The 22,256-nt window shown below is 36.7% G+C and overlaps 1 long non-coding RNA gene across 1 annotated transcript in view; it reads left to right on the top strand.

Annotated features, from left to right (window-relative positions):
- Window positions 1–3,181: 3,181 nt before the first annotated feature.
- Window positions 3,182–22,256, top strand: part of LOC142829746 (uncharacterized) — a 310,346-nt gene continuing 291,271 nt past the window's right edge. The window contains exon 1 of the long non-coding RNA XR_012904488.1: window positions 3,182–3,258. This is a non-coding gene — a long non-coding RNA (uncharacterized LOC142829746). The remainder of the gene's footprint in view (window positions 3,259–22,256) is intronic.

The raw sequence follows: 22,256 nt of genomic DNA, 5'->3' as shown, positions 1-22,256 counted from the left end.
CTGTGTCTGCCATTTTGTTGCCTTCTTCACCCAGTTTTCTTAGATTCCTTTGTAACTTCTTGCAGTTGGCCTTGGACTTAATTAATTTTATTAACTTATCTTCATCTGCAAACTTTACCATCCCGCTATTCACAGCTTTATCTAGATGCCTTATGAATATGCTGAACAACAATGGCCTTGAGGGACCCTATTATTTGCTTCTTCACTGTGACTATTGATAGTTAATATTTATCTCTACCCTTTATGTCCTACCGGATACATTATCTTCCTTCTTACCTCATGACTTACTTTGCTTAAGATGGTTTGGTAGGGTGCATCTATACTGCAGGGTTCACTTGAAATAAGCTCTGCAAATTGAGCTACATCAGTTGTGTATCTTATTTCAAAATAACTTATTTCGAAATAAGGAACATCTACACAGCACTTATTTTGAAATAGAGCACTCTTCCTCTGATTTCCCTTATTTCTAATACAATGAGGGCTACAGGAGTCAGAGTAAGAAGTCCTCCAGCTTGACAGTATTTTGAAGCAATTTCAAAATAACTGCCTGCTGTGTAGATACATACAGTTATTTCGAATAGCGCTAGTTATTTTGAAATAGTGTTACAGTGTAGACATAGAGACCATGTTAAAAGCTTTCTGAAATCCAAATACTTTATATCCACAGGATCAGCTTTGTCCATGTGTTTGCTGACCACTTGTCATGCTATCTAGAATGGATCCCAGCCCTGAGTGCTAACTTCAGGAGAGACAGTCAGAAAGCAGGCCAAACACCCCCAGTGGTAGTATGTTTTATAATTATATTTAACCAGTCTAGTATCAAATGTAGACTCTCAAAGTATTACAATACTTCTATGTAACTCCTTTCCCAGGTGCCAGTGAGTCTAACATTAGCACCATGCAAATGTTTGTGGTCACATAACAGGACACAGATAAGGGAAAACAATGCCTGTGTAATCCTCACACCTAGGCTAGGTCTGTACTGCAGAGCGTCCACACCTCAAGCGCATTTTTGTGCAAGTAAAACAAAAGGACAGAGGGTTTTTTCCAGTGTAGGTATTCTTCCTTCTATGAGGAATAACTCCTTTTTGAGCAAGAGCTCTTGTGCAAAAAGGTGTGTGTGGACAAGGAACAGAGGTTTTTTTCACAAAAAGAGGCAATTGAAAAAAGCACAGGTGCCCTGGTGGCCATTCTGTAAATAGCAATCAGAGTTTCCTTTTGAGAGTGTCCATGCAGTCTGGCCATTCTCTTGCTCAAAAGCGCATCGCTTTTTTGATGCACTTTTGCAGTGTGGATGTGCTCTTGTGCAAGAAGTTTTTGTGAAAGATCTCTTCTGCAAAAAGCTTCTTGTGCAAGAAGCCTGTAATATAGACATAGCCCTAGTGTGGTTCAGTGTCCCATGTAGTGGCACTTAGACTACTTTAAGTAAGAGATAAGAATAAGGTAGCTCTACAGCACAAGCTAAAAATAAAATGGTTCTATACTGCAACCTGTAGAGGTCCCTATGCTAAGCTCTAGGGGTCCTAGATTCACATCTGTCTGGTTGTAGTTACATATACAACATCTCATCAGTTTTTCATGAACTCTAAACATATTTTTATACATTTACAATCTATTTTGAACTATAATGACATACAAATGAGCTAATTTGGCTTTCAGTTGTGAGTTTGTTTGTTCTCAGCTAACACCTAGACCAGAGCTGACATATGGCTTACCAGCATCATACCCCTCAGAGAATTCTAATAGATTAGTATGGCATGGTTTTCATATTTACTCATCCCCAGCCTACAAGGTTCATCTGTGTTAATTGTGTTAAGTAATGTAACAAACAGAAACAAGAAGATGGTCCCTGTTCCAAAGAGTTTACCATCTAAATAGGCAAGACAGAGACAAGTGCTTCTGCTTCTACTGGCTAGAGATTGTGGCTAGCTCTTCACCACTGCTTATTCTCACACCCACATAGTGAGATGGTGAGGGGAAACACTTTTGGGGTCAAACACTTCTCCTCCCCAGAAGCATGCATATATGTATAGGGGGTGTCCTCTGCACAGTTCTTGCTCCAACAACATGCTTGGGGAAAGAGCTAGACCCCATTTTCTTTCCTTAATGCAGCAATCCCTATTTTAGCTATTTATGCCTAGATAGAGATCCCAGTTGCCTCTTCTAGCAGCTTTCTCTCATCAACCACCATAATACATTCATGAAGAGCCTACTAATGTACATCCTGTTGTGGCTTAATTAGCAGGCAGAACTCAAATCTAAATTTCTTTTCATCCCTTGGCACTGTATCCTCTGGTGCTATGGCCTCCCCTCCCCTGAGTTCCATTACTGGAGCAAATCTTAGTAGACATTTTCTGAATCCCTTCTATGAAAAACCATGTCAATCTTGTTCACTGTGTGCCTCACTTACCATGTGACAAAATACAAAGGCTTTACCCTGGCTTAACTTGTCAGTCAAATGCTTGCTGAAGTATTTGTGGCCCACATCTACACAGGTGAAAAGGCTTTAGGTGATAAGGCCAGATTCCTCACTAAGGGCTAAGGAGTTATACCAGGTATGCTTTCAAAAATGGCTCACTGGTGGAAGGGCAGAATTGAGCAGTGAAAAATGTGGGTGTTTTTTTAATAGTTAAATCAAGTTATAGAGTTTTGCAATAACCTAAATAGGGGTTTCTTGCTTCCTTTTGAAATAAGCCTGAACTGTAAACTTTAATTTATGAATTCTCCAGCTGCCCAAGTTTGAAGGCATTAAGACTAGGAGATTTAGTTTAGTTCCTCTACATAAAGATAGTGCTCAGTTACAAAATGATCAAGATCTAATCTTCTGTTCCAAACAAATATTTAGCCTACTTGGGGATGTTTATTTGTTTCAGGCCCATTTCTAGTTTTCTGATTTTATTTCTATCTGTGTAACTTTTTTTTTCTTGAGAGGAAAAATCCATATTATGTTAGCAGTCTCTGTCAGTAAGTGCTTAAGATAATATGTGGTATGAATAAATAAAAGTAATAGATGAAATTGTCCATTTTAATTTATTTACAATGTGAGCTTAACTCAGTTTTGATTCAAAAAGTAACATTTCAATGAGCAGTACACCTGCTATCAATAGGAATCAAATTGGCCCTAAAGCTGTTGCACATCAAGTATATTTGCACTTTTCTAAAAAGAGTTCCTCTCTTTTCAGAAAGACAGAACAAAACACATGGCTTACAAAGATATTCCAAAGCATTTCATGTACTCCCAACTATGAGGACCTATTTGTAAGTTGATTTATATTTCTCTTTGTAGAATGCTTATCGTTCCTTTTTGAATGAGCAGTTCTCTTGGGTTTAGTGAAAGGGTCTTGGGTGAAAATATCTATTGGCTCTTATATGTGGAGCACTAGATAGGGTAAGTTTTATATTTAACTCATTAAAAATGGGTTTTAAAGTCACTATTCGCATTTCTGGAAGGGAAAGTATGGTATTTTGTTTGCCCACTTATCTCTTTAAGTTGCCATTGCAGCAAAGTTCATGCTCCTGCTTTCAAGCAAGAATACATGGACTATATATAAATGAAATCCAAAATTCAGTTCTATTTTTATTGTACTTAGGCTCTAGTTGAAATCAGGACCCTGTTATGACAGGCATTGTACAAAAACAGAAGAGAAGTATTCCCTACTAAAAAGAGCTTACCTTTTAAATAGACCAGACAAAAAGTGTGAGATAAAACAGATGCAGAGAGGTGAAGGTACTTAGAGACATACAGCAGGTGAGTGTAAGAATAGGCATAGAGCCTAAGTGTCCTGAATTTCTGCTTCTCTACATTGTGTGGCCTCATGATTTTTAATGAGAATATCTAATTTAGTGGAAGGGCAAATTTAGAATTGAACTAGCCTTTACAACTCTTTCCTCAGCTAATTTTAGTTTGGACTTATTACTAAGAAAATAATTTGATCTTGTATAAACAAATTACCAGCTGTAGTTAAGGCTGGAAATTCTCCAAGTTATATCAGATTTGCCTTGTTTTATGTCCATTTTTCCTTTTTTCAGGAGTAATTTAATCGTCTTCCCCCATACCAATTTGAATCTTTAGTTTGTGGTTAAAATACTGATGACACTAAAAATATTTTGAGTTTCCTATAGCACAGCTATCTACCTGAGCAAATGGTACTATTTGACTTCAGGTGATAGGGAGGCAGTAAACTATTGTCAGGTGTTTCTGCAGTCCTGTTCCATTGCTCTTATAGGGCACAGTCTGCAGTTAAGTCAACTTTTACTTTTTCATTACAGTAGTATTCAGGGACCCCACCCACTTTATGAACACAAAGGAAAAAGGTAATCATGAAAGTTTGTATAGGCCATGAAAGGGTTAAATCCTAGGCTTTGATACTGCAGAGACTTAAGTGCATGCTCTATTTAAGCATGTGACCAGTCCATTGAATTAAATAGGGTTGGTCACTGGTTGAGGTAAAGATGCAAATAAATTGACTTCTCATCAGAAAATTAGCAATGTAACAGTGCAGTTTGGAAATGGTGCCACTTTTTCATAGTTTCGTAGTTGTAATGTCTCATGCATCCACTCTCATCAGTGGTACTGGGTTTTCAGGTTGAATGAGAGACACTTAACATAAGTTTAATCAGGTTGCAACTTGATTATTAGATGTCTGGGACTACCGCACTGAGAAGTGTGCAGTATTTTACTAACTAAAGGAGAGACAGGGTGTGTCCGTCAACCTGCTCCTTATAAAAGGGAAGCTTCAGGCACAAAGCTGACTGGCTGCCTAATGTCTTGTGTGAAACAGATTTGTGTTCTCTCTGCCACAAAAGCCACCACTACCATTAGCATTCTGGTGATCAGGGTAGTTCCACTTTGGAATAAAGTGTGAAAGCTTGCACTTCCATTGCATGTCATGTTTATCCAGCATTTTTCCACAAACAATGAATTTAAATGTTAAAATGGCACAAACTAGTAACATTTGTTTAGTTCCAGCAATGCTTTTTAAAAATTTAAATAAAATGAACATGAGAGGAAAAGGCTACTTTTTATGAGCATGCAGAAGGAAAGGTTTCCAAGGCAGAATGAAAGTTGATAGGCTGCACATATTAAAGACATTGCCTGATCAGTTTTAAACATTTTCACAACTTCCCATGAACAAATTCAGCATTTGGTAAAATATGTAATTCTAAAAGGGGAGACTAAATGAGCTCTTCTGTACTATTGTGCAATACAGTGAAGAATTTCTTATGCTACTAGTAAATGGTTAATTTCAGTTGAGGAGCCTACTGAGTTTAAAATCTCATTTAACCGTAAATATAAAATCTAATATTTTATTGAGCAAGTTAATTAAATACACAGAGCAATACTGCAGCACATTGAAGAATATGTTTTTCTGCCGATTCATCCTGACCACAGTTTTCTGTTTTGCTGCGTAATTAATTGTATGCTGAAGTCAGGCTCTCTGTTAAAGTTAAGTAACTTTTGGAACACTGTGCCTAAGGTATGTTTAACATTCAAATACATTAATACACCTGCAATTTACTAACATAGGTGGAGTACTCCAAAGCTACTGGAAAGACTTTATTTTATATCTGTAATGTTCACAATGAAGTACTCCACTGGAGCTTGCTACTATTGCTAACTCTGGTGAATAATACTCTCTAAGGCCTCTTCACTACTTTGGCTGTTTAAGAGGCTAACCTAAGAAACTAATTTGGCTAAAAGCAAATATGACACAGGAACCTCTTAGAGCCAATTTGCAAGGATCACAGATGGAGATACATAAAGTTTATAGTGATCTCCTGGCTTTGTGATATGCATCCTGGTCCACTCATCCTGGTCATCAGTATCATTATGGAACACATGGATGGATCTTTTGTAAGGTGCTATGTATTCACTGAAAATTGGGTTCTTATGATCTGTGTTCACCAGCAAAGATGAAAAACAGACATGAAATGTTCATTTACTTGTGTGTTTACTTGGAAGTATTATAGTTCACTACAGGTGGCCCTCACCAGTCTGAAATGAGTGCTCACAAAGAATTATAAAAACTTGCAAGATAGATGTAATGAGGAACTAAGCACTTCCAGGGGAATAGGAGACCCATCTTGAGGTTCAGGTCAAAGGTCTTCTGTAGCATATATTTAAAAACAATTTTTTTTGGGGGGGGGAGGGAGTAGGGAGTAGTCCTGTGGCACCTTAGAAACTAACAAAAATATGTCTACTCTTCTCAGCTCTTGTGGGCAAAACCCACTTCAGATAAGATGGTCTTGAGTGGAAGTGAAAAAAAGAGTTTGTGGGACAATGAAGAGATGCTGTCATCTTTTACCTAGGAAGTAAATAGATAGCAAGTTTGCTTCAGGAAAGTGGGGTCTTGGGCAGACCTGGCTGAAAATGTTGGACAGAACTCGACATGTTTAGTCTTGAGAGAGTATTTTATGACTTTGTTTTCAATATCCACACTTGCTGTCCCTAGAAATCTCTGTTCTTTGATAATAAACATATCCTTGTTTTCACTATAATTATATTGAAGTGCTATGATTTTAAGCAACTTGGTAATCCTTGTGGTTGATCTTACAAGTTGGAATGGATTGTTCTTTGGGGAATAGTGGGTCTGGATGCCCCAGGGAATGTTTAGAGAATTTGAGGGTTAATACAGAGCTCAGAAACCTTCGCCATGTGTCCCATCAGGATAATCTGCTGTCAGGCTGTCAGTTTTACATTGACCAGGTTCAACTCCCAGTGGCTGAAGTTTGCCATTCCCAGACAATGTGAGTTGTAGGAAGCAGTAGCCAGTACGTCCTTGTGGCCTATACTGCTTCTAGCAGCTCCCATTGGCTGGGAATGGCAGTCTTCAGCCACTGGATGCTGTGGGGGGTGGTCTCTGTGGATGGCAGCCCATGAGTGGATTACCCTAATGGGTTGTGTGCCAAAGGTTGCCAACCCGAGGATTAGTATATACCCTCTATAGGTTAGCAACACGTAAGTGATGCCTGGCAGACAGGTCTTGTGGGTCCAGAGTCTGGTGTCAGGGGGTGGTTGCACAGCTGACACAGGCAAGATGTCGTCATGCTAGGAGGAGATGGCAGTGAGTTGATTCTCAATACCATGTACCCTTGAGGAGCATCACAGCATATTTCCCTTTACTCATTAAATTCTATATGTCTTAAAGCACAGACGACCGAATTGGTAGAATGATATTGTATGATGATTATTAGTTCTTGATCTTCATGACACTTAGCTGGTTAATGGGAAAAGAGGTATGCATTTTTTCCCAGAAAATAGTGAAGAGAGCTAGGGTGAAATCTTGGCTTCATGGGAGTTTTGCTGTAGTCTTTAATGGGGTTATTAATCCCCACTCATGGTGTTAGGTCATCTTTTTTTATCTCTCTTCCAAGGCATATGGAAATGCCATCTAATCTCAGACTTTGGTATAGATGATGTGGCTATGGAAAAGAGCATGATTACATGCCTCTTCACTCCAGGCATTCCCTGTCCTGGAACATTCTGATGGGACTGAGAGCAGCCAGACTTAAATTAGAACAGTTTGTAGTCTGTAGTCCCTTCAGGTTATGTAATGAGCACTATTCAGACATGGTTTTGTATTCCTTATTGAATAAGTTTACAGCTCTGTATTTTAGGCTGCAATACTAGAAATACTTATACACATAATAACTTGAGGGGGAATAAATCTATTGATATTAAAAGGACTAATTGTATGCTTATGTACAGGAGAGAATGGGCTCTAAATCTGCAGTTAAATGCCATTACAAGCCCTATTTGTTAATACAAACACACACACACACTTTTGCCCTATTATAGAGCCTACTTTTATACTGGCACACTCACAAAAATGAATTCATGCCTCTGTTTCCTGTAAAAAATCTCCACCTTATAATGAGCATATAACTGCAGATCACATGTACACACTTTTACTCTATTGTAGAGCCTACTTTTATGCACGTGTACGCGTGATCTGCAGTTATATGCTCATTAACTATAAGGTGGAGATTTTTTACAGGAGACAGAGGTGTGAATTCATTTTTTGTGAGTTTGCCAGTTGTCTTTCTGGTCAGAAATTTTGGCCATGTTGATACAGTTCAGAAATTTGCTTTCCAAGATCCAGAGTTTACCATTTACTCATCTTGATTTACTGAATGCTCTTTAAGTACTGTAGTTTAGCTGAAATCAACTATGAAGAGTGACAGATACTGTCCTAAAGCCACTACTTCACATAAAACACACATGAACCTACATTGGACTCATATATTTAGTGAAACGTATTTAAATGCTTTTCTGAATCAGGGCCTTAAGAAATGTCCTTTCTTTGCAAACCACAGCATTTTTACCTGATTTTTTTGCTGTTCTTATAGCTATTCTACTAGATCCATTCTGACACATAAATAAGACATTACATGTATTTAAATAAAAATAACCATGTAATATAATTTTAAAAGCTTACACATTGAATTCATGCTGTCTTACAAGTGCATTGAAAGAATTTGGTGGAGAAGTAATGCAGCTATTTTTGTTTTTATTGAGAATTTGTTTTGTGATGTAGTGGACTTTCATTGGCTTCATCTCTTGTAAACTGTGCGGCACACAAAAACAGCCCATTGAGAGCAATGGCACAACATTATCTATATTTTTTATATAGTTGGCAGAGATTTTTATTTTTATTTTTATTTTGTATGTTATTGCCTCTGCAGTGTGATAGCACAACAGAGCCTTTGTTTTGTTCTCAGTACATTCACAATATATAAATAGAGCTGCTAAATACTGTTTCCTCTACGGGTGTTCTTCCACACTCTTCAAGAAAGTAGTCTGCTCTAGTATGAAGTCAACATTGAATGTTTTGTGACTGAAAATGCAAGTGAAGTCCTCAGATCTCATGTAAAATGCTGTTGTCAGTGGAAATGAAAAATGAAGCTTTACAATTTCCCTAAGTGGTAAACGATGCAGCACCAGTCAGGAAACTCTTGAGAGCAGAGATTAAGGAAGTTGCTAAAATTGTGTGCCTCAATGCAGTTCTATACTTTTTATGTTCTTATGGTTCCAAATAAACACAGCTCTTGCAATATTGTGCTACTTGAAGTTAATTATACACATCAGTGCATGTTTCTACTACAAATGCAGCCCAAAAAACCTGACTATTGCTAGCTTACTTGCAGATACAAAAGCAAATATCTGCTTTGCAGAAAGGCCCAGTTGGTCCAACTGCTGATCCATGTGAAAAGCTTGCTGTGCCTCAGTTTACTAACTTCATTTAATTAAAGGAAGTTTTCAGGGACACTGACTGTATTGCATGGCTGCTTGTCACATTCAACATTGTAAAGGATTAACAAGCAAGTTAATATGACTTGTCCAGGACTTTGTGGGTTTCTGAAGTACATGCTTCATGGTGCCAAGCAACTCCCAAGTACAAGTGATAGGAACAAAAGAGGCTGAACCATTGCATCTGGAACACTTTACTATGCGTGTAGTAGAGAAGCAATTTTAGTTTGCAACAACTGTGAGAGAGCCTTTAGAACAGATCCAGCTAATCGAATGCAATCTAAAATACTATGGGAGAGATTAGGAAAGAGCAAAATATTGCCAGTGGAAGGAAGGCATTCCAGCCAATTGGTTTGTTTAAAACACTTTTTGGGTAGATAGATACTTTCAGTCTAAGGATATATTTTCTACTTTATATTCAATAATGTGTTTTCCTATTAGATCAGTTTTTGTAATTCCCATTCCCTTCCATTAATTCCTTACTGTCAGACATCTGATTTTAATAGTATATGTCCAATTGCTGACAATGACCATGAAATAGTGAATAGACATTAACTGAGCTTTCCCTATACTTTTAAGCTTTGATTACTTTAATCTTTCTTGCTTGCCACGTGAGTTTGCTCAAGGTTTCTCAATGTGCCTGGACTGTTGAAAATGAATTTTATATTGTCATAAAACACTGTCTAAAATCTATTGCTTCAGCAAAGGTTGAAATAAATACATTTGTTCCAGGTAGCTAGAAAGGAAAGTATTATACTTTTTGTAGTATACAGTAGGTGGAATGCAACAAGTAACCAATTCCATTCATCAAAAGTTTACTGTAAGCATGGCTAACCAGGAGAACACAGGAACCTGTGGAGCGGACAAAGATTAATTATACCTGTGCTCATACAGCAGTGTTTGTGTTCCAAACAAATTATATTTGCTTGTGTTTAAACGATGCATAAATCTGATACGTACAGATGAACGTGTGTTCAGGATGAGTGAGCACACTTGTTTGAATGTCATATTTATCCCTGTATTTTGTCAGAAAATTAACTTCTTTGGAGTTTGCGCTTGAGCTGAGCATATGGTTGTTGATCTCTGGAGATGACAGCCTATCTGAGCAATAGCTCCTTATGGCTCCAGCTCTCCTCTGCTGGCAGATGCTTTGGGCTTTTCTACAATTAAGTGGAGATCATCACTGTTTTCTTTGAGCACTGCTGTGCCTTGTACTCTGAAGTGTTTTGTTAATCACTGTCTGCCTTCGACAGAAGCTGCCAAAGCTCTCATTAAGTTTGAATTTTGAGATGTCATGCTCGAATGATGGAATTTCATACCTTTTCTGCATGAATGGAATTGGCTGTGGAAATATGCCAGCAAAAAAGCGTGACAACAAAGTCTATATGCTTTGCATTTCACTGCTGAAACAAAAAGGGGGAAATAAAAACAACAAAACAAAACTTTCTAACAGCTTTAAATCTAGAATAAGGGCTGGCTAAATGTAGTTGCCTGGAAGATAATTGCCACATACTCAGTTATCTTCAGAATTTATGCTGCTATCTTTTGTTAAAAATCTGTCATTGCCTTGTTCATGGTGTAATCTTCAAGATTCCTTTCCTATCCAAAAACTTGTGTGATGTATGCTATCTGTGTTTTGTGTGGATGCAAGTGATGTGGAAAAGGCTCAGTAACAGTAAAAGCGAAAAAAAAAAGAACCCAAAATTATTTAGTTAAGTGAAATAGAATTTTAAGTGGTGTCAGAGTAGGATGAGCTAGAGAAGGAGCAAAAATTAATGTTACTTTTGCCCTTGGAAAAAGAATTGCTCATGTGTGTTCAAGAAGAAAACAAAATGCATCTGTTGGCTGTTTAATGATTTTCAACAGGAAGTTGTGTTATGGGAAATATGGTATGAAAAGACATTGCTCATTTCTCTTAGTGAATCTAATTGTTTCAGCTGTATTAAAAGTAAGCCTGGAAGAAAAAAAAGTTAAGACTAATTAACTGTAGTGTCTAATCATTTCAGTCAAAGTGCTTAGGAATTTATTAAAGCAAAACTCACAGGCTGCATGCACTCAGAGAAATGTTCTCTACTGCTGAACTAATCTCTTCTGTCCTGATAAAAATGAAACTTACGTGTGTCATTCATGAATAGAATTTGATTTGAATATGCTGCTTGAGAGTAGTTCTTTCTGCTAACACTTGCAAGAGGTTTTGGAGATGGAAGCAATCCCTGTGGGATACTGCCTGTTCACAGAAACAGAGTTTATGTTGGACTCAGAAGTTGAAGACCTTGACTTTCTTCCTGGAGAGACAGGTTTTCAGTGAACCCAATGACTATTTATTTGTTAGTATACAACACTGATTTCCTATAGCAGGATCCTGTGGAAAGAAGGTGACTTTTGCTTTAATCAGTTAAAGAATTTAAGAATTAAGAATTTAATTCATTCATAGCTGCTATTTTTAAATTTGGTGTCAGGCTTTGAGTATAAAATAAAAGGCCTTCCTTCCATTTAAACATAACACTAGCTTACTCAGTTTTCTTTCTTGAGTAGATGTTACATGAACTTCTGAATGATGGATGTTTTCTATTTCCCTGTATTTTGACTGTGGCACAAAGCTTTACCACAGCTAAGGCCAGAATAAACTTTCTAGGAAGTATGATTTCCCCTCCCCCACTATACAAGCAAAGCCAGACCACCTAAGATTTTGTGGATATTAACACTATAACATACTTATTTTGAAAGGTATGAGTTAAAAAAAGACAAAATATTTGCGTTGGAAATGCTAAAACTAAAGAAATACTTTAAAATATGGTTTTACCCTTAGACTGTGCAGTTTGGAAAATAGAGGACTGTTCTTTTAACTTCTCCATTTGTTCCATACTACTATTCATTTTTGTTGCTTCTCTCTCTCTGCCTTTTCCAATTCTAATATTTTTTTAGATGAGATACCTTGAGTACTGCACGTATTTCTATGTGAGTGTGAACCATGGATTTATTTAGCTGCCTTACAATATTTTGACTTGTCTACCTCTTTCCTAATGGTACCTAACATTCTTTTAGATTTTTTTTTTTTTTTAGTACTGCTGTACATTTGAGCAGATATTTTTAAAGATCTATCCATAATCATGCTAAGATCTTGAATGGTAACAGCTAATTTAGACCCCCATCATCTTGTACATATAACTGACATTTTTTCAGTGTTGGTCTTCCTCCGCCATGATGTTGCCCAGTGAGATTCCTTTGTACCTCTTCAGACTGAATTTGATTTACTAAATTAGGTTATTTTGTATCCTCAGCAAACTTTGTTATCTCACTGTTTAACTCCTTTTCTAAATTATTTCTGAATATGTCCCAGTATAGCTCTTTGTGGAAGCCCACTATTTACTTACTCCATAATGACAACTGGCCATTTATTCCTATCCTTTGTTTTGTGTCTTTTAAATAGCTATGGAGAGGACCTCCTCTTTTATCCATGATTGCTTACTTTGCTTAAGAGCCTTTCATGTAGGACTTGGTGAAAGACTTTCCAAAAGCCCAAGTACACTGGATCACCCTTTTCCCCCATGCTTATTGGCACCTGCCTAGAATTCTCATAGTTGTTTGAGGCATAAAATTCTTAGAGGGATTCCCTTTACAACAGCCATGTTGTCTCTCTCCCAACATATATTGTTAACGTAACTGTTGGCTAATTCGTTCAACTAATTTCCCTGGTACTGCTTTTAGGCTTACTGGCCTGTAATTGCTAAGTTTCTCTGAATATTTTTTTTAAATGAGCTATTTTCTAATCATCTGATACAGAGGCTGATTTTTAAGTGGTAGTAGTTGTGCAATTTTGTGTTTGAGTCCTTTCAGAACTCTTGGCTGAATAGTTACTTCTACTGTTTACTCAATGTTGTTCCAAAACCACCTCTATTGACATCTCAATCTGTGACAGTTCCTCATATTTGTTACATAAAAACAGGTGTGGGAATGTGCATGTTTTAAAACTACTGTAAGTGTTTGTATTGTTAAATTGGTATAAAACAATTCAGCAAATTGCAGTAACATTACGGGGCATATAAAATACTTTGGCTTCATCCCCATCCAGAATATCTACTATAATAATAAATATAAAATCCAGATAATCAAAACCCAATAAAAACAAAACTAAGAGTAAATTCAGAGTAACTGAACATATAAACATAAAACAATATCTAGTTGCCACAGTTTTACGTCAGAGGCTTCATTTCTTGTCTCTCTGGTTTCTGACCCATCTAGACTATGTGGAAGATTCAGAAGAGGATATGTAAATTCTGCTGGAAAGCTTTGTTTTGAAAGTGAAAGTAGTCGGGAGGCGGCTTTTTTGTCAACCCCCCCTTTTTCAAAAAGCCATGTAAACCTCATTTTTTGAGGAAGAGCAGCTTTTCAAAAAAGGGGGAAAGTTGCCAAAAAAGCCCCGTCCTGACTACTTTCACTTTCAAAAGTGAGATTGGAAGAAGATATGCAAATTCCCGTGGAATTTTCACATCCTCTTTCAAATCTTTTGGGTAGTCTAGACATAGCCGAGTGTCCCCTCTCCAGTGAACATTTGCCCTGGTTTACCTCAAGATGACCATGACAATGGCAAACAGCCTCCCAATCTTTTTAAAACAAAAAATTTTTGTTAGCAAATGGAACAAAGCATCAGAGGCAATACTCTCTAAAATAATAATAATAAATATCTAAACTACCATCATCCCATAATGGTAACGTAGTCAGTCTCAACTTCTCCCAGTCTGGTCTTCCTCCCCTCACCTTTTTAAATGTAGCAAAGTTTCTTTGTTCACAGGGTGATTCTGAATTTGGCCTTCCCTGATCAAACGTCTTCTGTAGACTGTTGGAAGGGCTACAGAACAATCAGCATTAATTCTCTCATTGTCCCTTAATGATTTTTCAATTGGAAGCTCGTAGATGACCATCTTCCAACATCTCCTTACTCCTCCTGGATTATCCCAGACAATCATCTATTTGAAAGCATTTAATCAAAAAAGAGTCCTGCAGAAAACACAAAGACCAGTGGCAAGTCACAATACAGTCTGAGCAATTACTAAGAGGCACCCTCATGTTTGTCACACTATTTCATTATATCATCCATATAAAAAGGCCTATTGAACTGCTAAGTGATGCTAAACAACTTTATTTAAAATTGAGATCTCATTTGGAGTAATCCTGCTGTGTGAATTTGTTGCTATATTTATTGTTTAGTAAAATGTTTAACTTATGCTCTTTGAAATATTTCTATACTGCAAAACTTTACTCAAAAAAAGATCCAACTATCATTCCTATTTCAGATGGTGAAAGCAAAAAAGGTCAGATTTTTAAAAACTATACCACACAAGTAGCTTTTGCTGTAAGAAATGAAGTGTTGCAAGTTCACATCCTCTTGTTGTGCAGTGTGGTTGGCAACACTTAATTGACGAGTATTTACATGAATAAATTTAGCATATTTTGGTGAAATGTTAAGCTTTTATAAATCATTGCATTCACTGCAGATGAAGGTCAGGCCCATTGTCTCCTGGATTTTGGATAATCCCTGCTTCTTCATGGTAAATTTGTCATCTTGTAACACTCAACTTTGCACTCACATGGTCTATGTGATTTCAAGGGAGAATGTTTAGGAAACAAAGTGCCAGATCAGCACTAAAAATCTCAAGAGAAAGGCATGATGATGTAGGAATAATCATATACATACTTGGAAAAAAAAAATTTTTTATCAGATGATAGAAAAATTTTTCTTTTTGGGATGAGTGAAATGGAAACACGTTTCCTTCCAGTTTTTAGCCCGGCACGAAAGACTGAGAATAAAAACCTAAATATAAAATGCTGATCTAAAATATGAAAAGAGACTTGAAGTATTTTTTGACACATATGTCTTTGATATGAAAGGCAGGTATGTCACACATAGTCTTTGAACTGTGGTTCCCCAAAAGTTGGCAGTGAAATGGCACAGCTTGGTGGCATCCCATAGCTGAAACTACAGCCTTTTTCTCCAAAGCCACATGCCACAAAATGATGTAGTTTGTATTTATCCACTTCTAGAAATATAATCTCTCAGATGACAACAAGTAATGTGATAGGCTGGGAGAACCGTAGTGTAACTATTTGTGACAAATGACATTACTGGAAGATGTCTGCTATCTTTTATGTTATTGGTTATTTAATGTTTGTGCTCTGGCAGATGTCCTATATTAGTAACAGGTGTTTCTATGGAACCCATCCCCACACTATGTATCCAAAGAAATGTCCATCAGACAATACCACTCCAACTTGGCATAATGAAATGACTAGGAAGCTTATAAACTATCTTGAAATAGTTTTCATAAAACACATGTTGCTATCTGTAGCCTTGGGTACCCTGTATAGCCTGCCTTTAGCCATGTCTATTTTTCTGATATGTCTGAATTTGGTTAAATTATACAGTCTTCATTGTGTTAGATGTCTGGCAAAAAGAGAGAGTTAAGGATCTTAAGGTATCATTCTTCCATCATGAGTACAAGGTTATGGTATGCATTATGGATCTAATCTGGACATCTCTTGCAACACTTTTATGCTATCATAGCTCTGTTCACATCTGAATTACTCTTGATTTACATTGAAGTATGTGACAGTAGATTGAGGCTCTGTGTAATTAATGAAGACATACGAAATACAACAATGATAAAAATGCTTAAAGTCAACTGTTTATACATTTGAGTTCTTACCTTTTGTGGTGGTATTTCTGGTGAAAGCAATTAATGTAATAGTTTATTACCTGCAGTTTAGGGCAAAAATGAATGGATGGTATTTTCTAACTTTATGTTTGGTATTTTTTTAAAACACTCTGATAAATAATCTGTCTCCACTGAGGTAAAAATGCTACATTCTTCATAATTATCTCTGAGGAATACCTACTGATGCTACCCTCTTTTATTCTTAGTTTGTACTGTGAGTTTTAAATACCATCTTCTAATAATTTAGCTGTCACTCTTCCAATTATTTCTATTTATCTTAACTGAAGTCACAAAGGATATTAGTATGCTTTTGAAACTAATAAAATATGCACATTGATGAAAGGAAGCAGGTATTTCTTAAAGGAAACTGTAAGCCTTTGAACTGGAGTTGAAGAAAGGAAGCAGCATTCTTTCATTCCTAGAAATTGAGTAGAATGGAATTTGTTCTTTACTATTCACGTTAGGGAATTCATATTCCAGTCACCAATGTGAAGGTAGAAAGGGTTGAAACTACAAGTTTCTCACTCCTCTCAGTTTCTATTGAAGCCAATGAGAGGTAAGAGTTCTTAGTACCTTCCAAAATTGGACCTGATTTCACACTCCCCCAAAAATTCACACAAAATCCACTGCAAATTAAGAATGATCCTTGTTCCTATACTGTTTCAATCCAGGCAGTGACCTGTCCTAGTATGGAGCAGCAGCAGTTTAACATGTCTTAATCCTCGAAAAACTGTTCCTATCATGAACCTAAGCCACAAGCTGTCCTTATGAACTTTGATATTTTTAAGTGGATTTAGTGTTCATGAAAAGAGCTAGATTGAGTGCTCTGGAAACTGAAGACCCATTTTTATTCACAGGACAGGCAACTGCTATGCAATCTTTTTCACTTTGCTTTGCCAATATTTTTCAATGCTTGACCTGCAGGGCAAGAAGGTAGTTCTCTTTGAATGACTATTCACTCCTTGCCTTTTGTGCTTGAAGTTGCAAGAATAGGATTCAGTTCATGTGGTTCTGATGGGAATTCTATTCTGGGAACATCTTTCTACACTGATTTGGACCCTCATCCTTACATTTTCGTAGCTTCATGAAATAGCTCAGCTGAAAGACAGAATTATATCTAATATTTCAAACTGGTGGCAGACAAATGATATACAGTAAAAATTGGGGCTTGGTTATTTGAATTTAGCCCTCTTTCTTTCATATTTTGCCCAACACACATGTTTAGTTGACAATTCCATAGAATATTTATGCAAATTCTCCCTAAGGAAGCAAATATTATTACTGCAACCTTGACAACAGAAGTAACTCCCCCACCTTGGTGTAGTCTGGATGTATTAATTTGTACATGCTGGAATAACATTGTGAATGGATTAAATGTAATGTTTCATGAGAGACTATTAAACGTCCTATTGCTATACCAAGTACATATTACTGTGATACTGCAAAGGTAGTTTGCTTAATTTGTTCTGAGTGTCTGAGGCTTGGAATTGATATTTAATAAAATAACATGTTGTGTGGTTTCATTTAGCTGGTATTTAACTGGGTATGTGTAAGGTGACTGTGTATAATGCACGCGCTCTCTTTAACTTACAGCATCTGGTAGGCCTTGTGTACACTACTGTGGGCTATTGACGTAAGTTAAGCAACTTCAGCTATATGAATAATGTAGTCGAAGTTGACACACTTAGGTCTACTTACTACAGTGTCTTCATGGTGGTTAAGTTGACAGCACTCACTCTCCTGAAGAAATGCCTTAATATTCTGAATACAGCACTTAAGCACGTGTTTAAATCCTATTGATTTGAAAGAGACTTGAGCAGATACATAGCGCTAAGTATGTGAGATTCTTTCCTGAATGAGGCCTTTAAGTCTTATTAACTTTATGGCATGCTAGCCTATGCTAAAATGTTGTAGTGAATAAGGATGTCTTACTAAGAATGGTACTAGATGCTGAACATCCTCTTTGGCTTTCTAGGATTGTCCTATTTAGTGTATTGCTGTTTGTTCCTTTAAAATAATTTGTTCTACACTGATATCTATTCAGTCCACTTGAACTAACATTTTTTATGGAAATTTTCATTTTACAGAGGTTTAAAATATTCCTATATTTTCTTTTGTTTATAAGTAAAATGTATAGAATATAAGGTATGTAAAGTTTAATAACTTTTGAAATAGGTTCAATAAAAATAAACTTAAAATGTTTTCTTGTGTCAATGATACAAGATTTATTAATGTTAGCTATGTTTAATTTATAATTTTCCCATTGTATGCAGGCTCAACTATTTCATCTTGAATGTATTCTTAATGGTACTTATTTCATAAATCAACATCTTTAAAAAAGGAAAATAGGTGTGTGAAGAAGCACAGTATCAAACAGCTGAAATCCATTATAGAAGTATACCTATTAGATTACAGGAAGATTTGAAATAGAAAATATGTTAGCTCAGCATAATGAATGTCTGCCAGCCATTTTTATGATGACTGGCTGTGGTTGCATTGTGTGTCAAACCCTTATGCTGTACTGTATAGTTAGCTTTTTTGTTTGGCATGATAAAACAATGATGTAATGCTGCATCCCTAGAAGTCTTGCAGGATCAAAGAAATATGCAAGCGTTTTTTTAAATCTGCCAGTAATATTGTAGCATATTTTGCTGAAATTGTGTATGTGATAACACATGCACGATCACTTATAATTTATAATGTATTGTTCTTGATGTGCAGTAGAGACATTACAAGAATGGACAGCTTTTGTTATCTAAATGTCTCTTTTGAGACCTTAAATATACCCCCAGGTGTGCAAAATTTCTCTTAAAAATAGTAATATTGACCTACCCCCATTGAATCAGAAAACAGAAGTCAAAGACTCCTTACTTTGGGGTTACTAATTGCTATGTTATGCACGCCATCAATGTTTAACTATTTTTTGTTTGTTGGCTTGTCAATAGTTTATAAATCAATAGTTAAAAACATAATCTAACTTTTCTAATTTAAATACAGCTCAAGAATTTCCCTCTTGACTGTATAAAAATAAAAATCTGATGCAGCATGTTTATTTACTTAGCATCTGTAAAATACTGTATACAGCACTGTAAAAAGGCAACAGAACTGTACTATATTCACTTTGCTGATAAATGCCTCATCCCTTCTTTAGAGGATTATTAAAAGAGTTCTCTGGAGAAATAAAATGGTGGAAGTCACACATTTAATAGCTCAGGTACAGAGAGTCAGATTGTGCCAGTTGGCAAAAGTTAGCAGGAAGCTGTCACAATAAATGGCAGCAGCTGCTCATAGTTCTAAAGAGTATGTCCCAGTCAGAACTGAAAACTGATGGCATCTACATTAATACTACCTTAATGGTCCATCTGCTGCTCCATAGGGTCCCTAGCTGCTGTATGGAGTCATAGGCATTTGACAGGCAGTCTCTGTATGCCAGACGCACATTGTGCCAAATGTTTTAGGCTGCTTCGTATCATTCTGATCTGTCAAACTTTTCCTACTCATTTATCAGGCAAGGAGTTATGAGGGAGTTTTTCTACACATCATTGGTGTTTAGTATTGGGGCAGCCAGGAATTTGAAAGAAAAGTTATTTTGGTTACCCCTTTTTTTATTGATTGAAGCAAGATGAATAACCTCATTTGTCTGATGTCTACAGAAGTTGTGTTAACAAAACAGAATGATGAGTCCCACAGAGAAATCAACCCCAACTTTTTATTTCTAGTTTAGAATTTTTTTTTTTTATTGTGGCAGGTAGCAAATAAAATGCAAATAACAATTACAGAAAGCACACTGTGGACCAGAACAATGTTATAGAACTAAATTAGTTAAAGACAAGTTCACTTTTAGATGCATCTTTGCATAAATACATGAAAACCACTTCATATAAAATAGGACTCAGGAAGGCATGAAATATTTTTTCATTGGTACTTGGAAATTTTAACAGTAATGTTGGGAAAAGTTTATAAAAATGTATATTTCACTTCAACAATTAAACTTGCAATAGCACTCATGCCACTTAAACTAAAGTGAAAATAATTTATTCAAACACTGGAACATTAAAATATCTTACTACTTTTTAAAAACCCATTTATGGTACATTTTATTTTATATCATGTGCCTTTTAACTATCAACTCCTCTATAAAACTATCTGTGAAATTCTACAATTGTATTATATAAATGTGAAATCAAGCAGAGCTGCAGAATGTTTTACATTAAACTCTCCGCTGCCTTTGGACAAACACACTGTATCCTGCAAAAAGCCATTTGCGGTCATTCTTTGTATTGTTTGTAGAAGAATGAAGAGTCTCGGGGGGTTTTTAAGGGGTTTATGCAGCTCCTACAAAACCACATTGTCCATATTTAAATTTGTCATTTCTGTGAATGTCAAAGGCCATTTAGACCATTTGCTGGGCTATCAGTAGCTATTGAGGTATAATGCTTAGAGATCAGGATGTCAGCAAAAATGTTGCTACTATTTTTTGAAGTGCATGTTTCAGTTTTTGATCTGGATTCATTGTGATCAGTCAGTTGCTTGAAATTGTGTGATGTTGCCTATGTTTTTTAGATTGACTGAGCCATGTGCTACAGAAAGTCAGCAAAAGGTTGTTTTGTTTTGGTTTCGTGGTTTGGTTTTGTTTTTACTCTGGTTCTTGGAGAAGGCTTCAGTTTCTGTCTGAGTTAGTCTTGGGCTTAACAACAACATTGCATTTTCCAATATTTCAAAGAATCTAGTGTATGTTCACCTTAGGAAATATTAGCCCCCCTGAATGTGTGCTGTCTTGTGCCTATAGACTTTGTGAGACTTTTTTTGTGAACTAAGGCCTGCACTCCCCTAAATATAATCTGTAGATTCATACAGCCCTGACTTATGCAGGCTAACTAACTTGATACATTAAAGATATGCAATAGTATCCTGTTTCTAATATGCCAATATACAAGGTAAAGAGTCCTTTGTGGAATCTTAGGAGGCTTTATTTAGTACCTCAGGAATCTTGGATAAACTTGGAGAAGTAGGTCTACTCCTTTTCAAATAGGAATGCATCAAAGAAAATACCAGAGTCCATTACATTCTATTCACAGTGGGAGCAGCTTCACAGTGCCAAACTTTGATTAGCTGTTTGTGTAAAAAAAGGGTAACAATAATAATGCAATTCTATCTCCAGAATACTGCCACCAAAAGAGCAGAGGTGTAAATTACTGTATTTTACCAAGATATCTTATTTAGTACCTACATGGTATTAAGGCTATAGCCAGTACATGCACATCCCAGTTTGGGTATGAAGAGCCGTGTAGAAGGTAATGCACAGCATAGATAAGTAAAGACATGCCAGGGTAGATTCCCTGTCTAGCTCTCCACATACTTAAATAGTGCCTCCTGCTAACTTTAGCAGAATAATGTCCTCTTGCCTACCCGAGGCAATAAAAGGCTCCAGCAGCTGACAATGGAGCGGGTGGGGGGCAGAAAAGGTAGTAGGTAAAGGCTCCAGGGACACCTCTTGTTGAAACCTTTCCCTGCTGCTGCCCCCACACCAGAGTTTTTTTTACTTCTTCTTGCTTCAGTGTGTAGCTGCACCTATTAAACATGCTGCCATAAAGTAAGACAGAGCCTCAGTCAGGGGCACAGGTAATGTGGGTACTGCTAGTGAGTTTCAAATGGTGGATTCTTCAGGCATATTATGGTATCAGTAAAGACTTCAGTAATATCGCTCATGTTAATGGGGAGAGAGCTAAAGAGCACACACAGATTATTAGTGGTCAGTAGGAAGTTCAGAAGGCAGAACAGTTGTAACAGCATGAGCTTCACCATTGTGCTGTGTCAGTAGTCTTGGTCCAACAACACACTCAAACGTGTGTAACTTTAAGCACATGACCAGTATAATTTCAGAGTCTGCTAGCATGCTTAAAATTGTGTACATGCTTAAGTGGTTTGCTGGATGAGGACCTTAATTTGCCCTTAAGACACTGCCTTCTCGGGTCAGATTGTTATGCTTACGTTAACAGTGGTAACTACTTAGAAAGGAAGTCAAGCATCTAAATATGCTACTATGTGCAATTTTGCACTTACTTTCTCTTTTAAATTGCCTGTCCTTATCTTCCTCCAACTGACAGTCTGATTAGTGTCCTGCTTGCTGGCTTGGACTAAATTCCATAATACTTATTCTTTCTTTTTTTTTCTTTTCTTCCAAACTGAGAAGAGCTCGCATTCAGCCTCAGATGCTCTTAGTGTTTGCTGGGGAGTTACCTGGGAAAGAAAATTCATCACAGCCAACATGTGGGCCTGTTGTCAAACAACTG

The sequence above is a fragment of the Pelodiscus sinensis genome, chromosome 6 (assembly GCF_049634645.1).
Source record: "Pelodiscus sinensis isolate JC-2024 chromosome 6, ASM4963464v1, whole genome shotgun sequence".
NCBI lineage: Eukaryota > Metazoa > Chordata > Testudines > Trionychidae > Pelodiscus > Pelodiscus sinensis.
The sequence above is the reverse complement of the archived record's forward strand: the minus strand, read 5'-3'. Positions and strand labels throughout refer to the sequence as shown.